Below are 7,090 nucleotides of genomic sequence, written 5' to 3'. Positions count from 1 at the left end.
TGAAACCATAAGGCATAATTAATACTGAAAGGGTGATAAGGATTGTTGGATTGGAAATCATGTTGGAATTGAAGAATAAGAGATTTGGGAATATTAAAAAAGGTGGTCAACAAGGTAAGAAATATGGATCAGAAACCACAATATTGAAACTGGGATTTGAAGTTGGTGTATTTATTGCCAGGAACAAAGTCTAAGAGTCTGACTATGGGGATTGGTGTCTGTAGTGAGATGAGGACAAGCCTAATGAAGGTAACAAGATCAAAGAGCTGATGCTAGGATTTAAATGAATAGTCTCCATGAATATTTAATCATCAAGAATGTTAATGAGAGTAGTAATCCAAATACTAAGAAAATTCGATTAAAAAAAGAAAAGTGAAAGGGGAGCAGCTGACTGCGACAAGAATATTAGTGGATGATACAATCTGATGGCTTATGTTCCCTTATGAAGATGAAATACATACTTCTATTTGAAGATGAATTCCTTCATTACTGGAAACAGAAGTGCACTTCAGATTTCCTCTACAAATCTTTCCAGCTATAAAATTTCCTGTCCCAGACAGTTTACCTATTATTTTGGAAATATAAAGAAGTTGCTTGATTTCTTATTTTAAATTTATGAGTGAATTTTATATTTCTATTCATGAAATGCAAAAATTAATTGTACTTGAATAAACACTTGAGAATATTCGATGTTGCTGGGTAGTTTTGCTCACTTATCTATTTTGCACACTAGATTTTCGGGGCTTGAAGCTCTCTGCCATTCTGCACCAGTGTTGTATGATATGGAAACACTCCTTCATGGGAAATTTTTATGAATATGAAAAGTTTTTAAATATATTAAATCAGGTGGTAAGATAAAACAGTATAACTAAATTTTCTCCTATAATTTTGATAGTTTTCAATTTGATTTTGGACTTTGATGCAATCTTAATAGGGGAGATAACAACTTTATTATTAAATGAGGCTAAAATTACTTTGGACATAGATTTCAAGTTTTGCTCAACAATATAATTATTATAATTAATTCATTATAATTTTAATATAGTGGAGCTATACAGGTCTCCTTTTATTCTGCACAATTATTTTGAGATTCATCTCATGTTGTAGTTGACATAACAAGATTATTTTAATGTAATTCTTTTATTTATAAAGTTTTATTTTACAAATAATATAACAATATATTTACAATGCTATAAAATTTTTTAGAATATATAAATAGTGATTTCATAATTAGTAAAATACATAAAATATTGATTAACCCAAGCAGAAGTCATTTAGAAATGTTTATAAGCATCAGCTGTTAAATTTACAGATGTTGTGGAACCAAAGTTGTACACAGTGGGACACTCATCATGAATTCTGAATGATGTTAAATGAGAGAATGAAATAGCCAAGTAAATAGTAAGTAGAAACCTGTCTAATCATCTTCCTCTGAATCATCATCTACTGTTGAGCTGAGTTTCATTACTCGGTGTATTGGAGTATTAACAGAATCATAATTCCACCCCTTTCTCATAAACAACTTCTCGAGCACACCGGGCATATCGTAGCCCTTGCTTACAATGAAGTCTTTAAAGGCAATTGTTCCATAAAGATCATCAATAATGTCTGGTTCACGGTTCTTTCCAAAAATCCCACCTTCATCTTCAAGTAAGGGGTCAAGCAAAGGTTCATCATTTATTAGTTTTTTCCACAGCTTGGGTTTCAGGTACCATGCTCCATACCTAATTTTCACACGGTTGGGTTTATAAGGATCATATGGTTTCTGCAGTTTCCTCTCCCAGGTGTCTTCTTGTAGGGAGAATTTTCTCTCTTTTATAGGATCTAGCTGTATGCTGTACCTTAATTCCAAAGGAACTTGGCTTATTTTCTTTATTTTGCCAGTACCATAGGTTGGGTTGCACTCATGGCCAATATCAAACTGTTTCATAATGAACTCTTCATCAATGCCCAAGTCTCCAAAAGTATCAACCCATCTGCAGAATTTACGAACTGCTCTCGGAATTTTTCTGTGAAGAGGAGAACCTTTGGGAAAATCCTTTGTGTCTGACTTCTTTTTTCTCTTTTTCTCAGGAAGGGAATTGTCGGAAGGTTTCAGAGGAGTCTTCTTGGGAGGTTCCAGGTAGATTTCAGCCGGAGGTTTTTCACGAAGCTTTGTGGGGGACTTCATTCTTTTCCTGGTGCCCTGACAATAAGTACATGTGTCCTCCAGCTTCTTGTCAGGATAGAGCACTTCCAGAACATTTAATAAGAGGTCTTCAGGTAGACTTTCCTCCAGATTCAGGTAGTGAGTCAAGGGACACTTAGTTAGGCTGGCTTCGCTGTCCTCTACGAATGCCTTCCGTGCTTGCTGGGCTGGCGAGAGTGTGGAAAACATGTCTACTTCCGCGGGCAGCTTTTTCCGACTCTTTTTGGAGGCAGGTTGGGAAACTCTATGATCAATTATAGGGAGAAAGCCCTCCATAGGGCCGCGAGTGATCATATTTTCACAAGGTGGACAGCCCATCCTGAAGTCATCCAGTCCCTCTTTGACAAATATCCACTGCCGGCTATCCAGGGAGGTGGGGAACTTCAGAAACCTGTTCTTGTGCTTTGCGAAACACTTGGAAGGTAACTTGTCCTGGTACCAGGGCTTACAGTTCATTCCCAGGGGCATTGGTTCCAGAGTCCGTGGCCCTAACAGCCATTTCTTGTCCACCATGGTACCTCTGGCGGCAGGGCAAAAAGCGGCCTTAGTGCTTTGTTGTCCCAGCTGCTCTGGTTGCTAGGAGACCGCTTACCAGATGCACCCAGATTCTTTCCGGAGGCGGGTCAATGCAGGCGCTGACGTGCAGCCCTCATTTGCCTAGGATGAGCCACAAAGGTATATTCTTTTCTGTGGTAGACAATTGTATGGACATACCACAATTTATTTATCCATTCGCCTTTTGAAGAACATTTGGGTTGTTACCAGTTTGAGGCTATTACAAATAAAGCTGCCATGAATTTTTCACATGTTCACATATTTGTATGTGCATGTACTTTCATTTCCCTTGGGTAAATTTTAGCGATGAGTAGAATGGCTGGAGTGTATGATACGTGTTTAACATTAAAAAAAAAAAAAAAAAACTTTTCCAAAGTGGTTGTATTATTTAATATTTTTTCTAGCAGTATATGATAACTGCACTTCATCCACATATCCCCAACACATGGTATGGTTGGTCATTTCAATTTTGGCTATTCTAATAGTTCTGTAGTGGTATCTCATTGTGGTTTTAATTTGCATTTTCCTAATGACTACTGGTATTGAGCACCTGTTTATGTGCTTATTTGCCATTTATATCTCTCCTTTGGTGAAGTGTCTTTCAAATTTTTTGCACATTTTTAAATTTTGTTGCTTGATATCTATTGAGTTTTGAGAGCTCTTTGTGTATTCTGAATGTAAGTCCTTTATCAGATATATGACCCTGTAGAATTTTCTCTCCATCTATGGCTTGTCTTTTCATTGTCTTAACAATGTCTTTCAAAGAGCAGAGTTTTTGCATTTCATGAAGTCCACTTTATCAATTTGTTATTTTTTGGATTTGTAGCTAAGAAAAATGCCTATCCAAAGATCAAAATGTGTTTTTTTTTTGCATTTTGCTAAAAGTTTTATAATCTTCGGTTTTACTTTTAGATCTGTCATCTATTAAAATTTATTTTTGGGTGACGTAAGATATGAATCAAATTTTTTATTTTTACTTTTCTGCCTGTGTATATCCAATTGTTCCAGATTCTTTTTAAAGAGTTTTCTCCACTGAATTACCTTTGTTACTTCATAGGTGTATGTTGTCCATATTTCTGTGGGTCTATTTCTGGACACTCTTTTTCGTTTCATTGATTTATCTATCTTTACACCAATTCCATGCTGTATACTTAAAGCCATTAAGTATAATGCTAGCTTTAGGTTTTTTGAAGAGATCCTTTTTCAGTTTATGTTCCTTTTTTATTCCTAGTGTTCTGAGGCTTTGTGACAAATGTTTTATGTCAGATACTTGGATTGTGTCAAATGCTTTTTCTGCACCAATTGAGATATTCATATAGCTTTTACTTTTTAGCTTGTTAAAATAATAAATTACATTGATTGATTCCCAAGTGGTAAAAATACTTTAAATTCCTGAGATAAACCCCACTTGGTCATGATGTATTATCCTTTGAATATACGGTTAGATTAGATTTGTTAAAATATTCCAAAATATATTCTTATCTATATTTAAGGGGGATATCTGGTGTCTCTTCCTTTAATTTATTTGCTTAGCTTTATTGTCAGGATAATGCTGGCTTCACAGAATGACTTGGGAAATATCCCATCCTCTTCATTTTCAGGAACTATTCGTGTAGGATTAGTATTGTTTCTTCCTTAAATATTTTGTAGGAGTCACCAGAGAAGCCATCTAGGCCTGAATTGTTTTTTTTTTAAACTATAAATTTAATTTCTTTAACAGATATAGTGATATTCAGCTTATATGCTTTTTCTTGAATGAGTTTAGTTAGTTTGTATATTTCAGGTAACATGTTTTATCTATATTTTCAAAATTATCGCCATGAAGTATTCATACTATTTCCTTGTTGTCCTTTAAATATCTATGGAATCTGTAGTGGTGTAACCTCTTTTATTATTGATTTTCGTAAATTGTATCCTCTTTCTTTTTTTCTTTCCCCCCTAATCAGACTAGCTAGAGAATAATACATTTTATCAATCTCTTTAAAGAAACAGTTTTTTTTATTTTATTGACTTTTCCCAATATTTTTTCTGTTTTCTGTTTGATTGATTTCTCCTCTCAACTTTGATCTATTGTTGTGTTTCCTTTAATGATCTGTTCATGGTAATGTAGGCTTTTTCCAATATGCACCTCAAAACTCTTCCAGTCTCTACTTATTACCCAATTCCAAAGCCACTTTCATATTTTTAGGTATTTTTTTCAGCAACACTCACTTCTTGGTAACAATCTCTGTCTTACTTCTTTCAGGCTGCTATAACAGAACACCATAGACTAGATAGCTTGGCTTATACTCAACAGAAATGTATTTCTCACAGTTCTGGAGGCTGGGAAGTCCAAGTTCAAGGTGTAAGCAGCTTTGGTATCTGGTGCATAGATAATCATCTTTGTATTGGGTCCTCACATGGCTAAAGGAGTAAAGGATCACTATAGGAGCTCGTTTATAAAGGCACTAATCCCATTCATAAGGGCTCTACCCTTATGACTTAATCATCTCCCAAAGTCCTTACCTCCAGATACTATTACATTGGGGATTAGGTTTCAACATATGAATTTGGGGGGAACACAAATATTCAATCTATAGCATTTTGACATTCATTAATTTGTATATATTTTATAACCTTTATACTACTTTTTAAATTACTTTTACTTAACACTCTTAAATAGATTTTAACATATAAAAATCTCATACATTTACCTATGTAATTATCAATTTTATTATTCTTCATTCCTTTGTATAGATCAATACTTCCACTTGGTTTTCTCTGTGTATGGAATTCTAGGATGATAAGTTTTTCCTTTCAGTACTTTAAAAAGTATGATTCTATTGTTTTCTTGTTTTGTTTTAGATAAGAAGTCTAATGTCACCCTGATTTTTCTTTTGTTTATACCTAATGTATCTTTTTTTTTTCCTCTAGCTGTTCTCTTTATCATTGTTTATGAGCAAATTGATCATAATGTGCCTTGGTGTCTTTTTTTATGTTTCCTGTGCTTGGGGTTTGTTGAACATCTTGAATTTGTGTGTTTGTAGTTTCATCAAATTTGGAGGTGGAATTGCCATAATTTATTACTTCAAATGTGTTTTTCATCCTGCCTTCTCTTATTCTTTGTAGACTGCAATTATCCATATATTGGGTTACTTGAAGTTTTGTATAGCTAATTGATGCTATGCTTATTTATATATTTTTTCCCTCTGTGTTATATTTCAGATCATTTCTCTTACTGAATCTGCAAGTACAATAATCTTTTCTTCTGCAATATCTAATCTCATGAATGCCTTCTAATATGTTTTCTCATCTCATACTTTGAAACTTTCATCTTAGAAGTTTGGGTTAGTTTGATTTTTCATGTCTTTGCTTAATTTTTGAACAATTAGAATATAGATATAACGACTGTTTTAGTGTTTTTTCCTGCTAATTCTAACATTTGTTAATTCTGGGTTGGTTCTGATTGATTGATCTATTTATTACGAGAAGCATGTTACTGCCTCTTTCACCTTTATTATTGGATGCCAAAAATTGTGAATTTTAGGTGGAGAGGTTCCAGATAGCTTTGTATTTTTATAAATACTTTTTATCTTTGTTCTTGGATGCTGTTAAGTTGCTTGCAAATGGGGTCTTTAAGATTTTATAGGTAGAAACAGAGTAGTGCTCAACCTATGGTTAATTACTCCCCACTACTCAGGCAGAACCCTTCCATGTATACTATCCAATGCCTGTGAATCTTGATGTTTTCCAGTCTGCTGGCAGGAACAGTCTCTATTCCAGGATGAGTGCAAGGCACTGTTACTTATAATCTTTTTAGATGGTTCCTTTTCTGGCTTCAAGTAACTTCCTCACAAGCGTGAGCAGATCAATAATCAAGTGAACAACTGGGATAGGGGTGGGGCTCTAATATTTCTGGAGTTTTCTCTCTGCATAAAATCATCTGCTCCAGTTTTGAGAACTCTACCCACCGTGTTCTCCAAAGTCTCTTACCTTCATCTCCTAAATTTAGAGTGACTGTTGATCTCTGCCTGGGTTCCTCCTCCTTGATCCATGCCCTGGAAATTTAAGGAATAATCTGGGGCAATCATAGGGCTCACCTCATTTATTTCCTGTCTCTCAGGGATCAATCTCTGCTGCCTGATGTCCAGTGTCTTACAAAACATTGTCTTAGATTTTTTCCCATAGTTTTTGGTTGTTTCAGAGGGTAACTCTGGTCCCTTTTTCTCTATCTTGGACTGAGGAGAAAATACAATTTACTTTTATTTCCTTTGTCTCCACAAATTTGTTAAGCTATCCTTCTCAAAAGTCACCAAAGAATTCTTAATCATCTAATACTTTATCACATTCTTATCATTGATCTCCATC

General features: G+C 34.6%; 1 pseudogene; it reads right to left on the bottom strand.

The window, feature by feature from the left end:
- Positions 1–1,417: 1,417 nt before the first annotated feature.
- Positions 1,418–2,701, bottom strand: LOC102885263 (annotated as a pseudogene).
- Positions 2,702–7,090: the final 4,389 nt, after the last annotated feature.

Source organism: Pteropus alecto, unplaced genomic scaffold, assembly GCF_000325575.1.
Source record: "Pteropus alecto unplaced genomic scaffold, ASM32557v1 scaffold2886, whole genome shotgun sequence".
NCBI classification, from domain to species: Eukaryota; Metazoa; Chordata; class Mammalia; order Chiroptera; family Pteropodidae; genus Pteropus; species Pteropus alecto.
The sequence above is the reverse complement of the archived record's forward strand: the minus strand, read 5'-3'. Positions and strand labels throughout refer to the sequence as shown.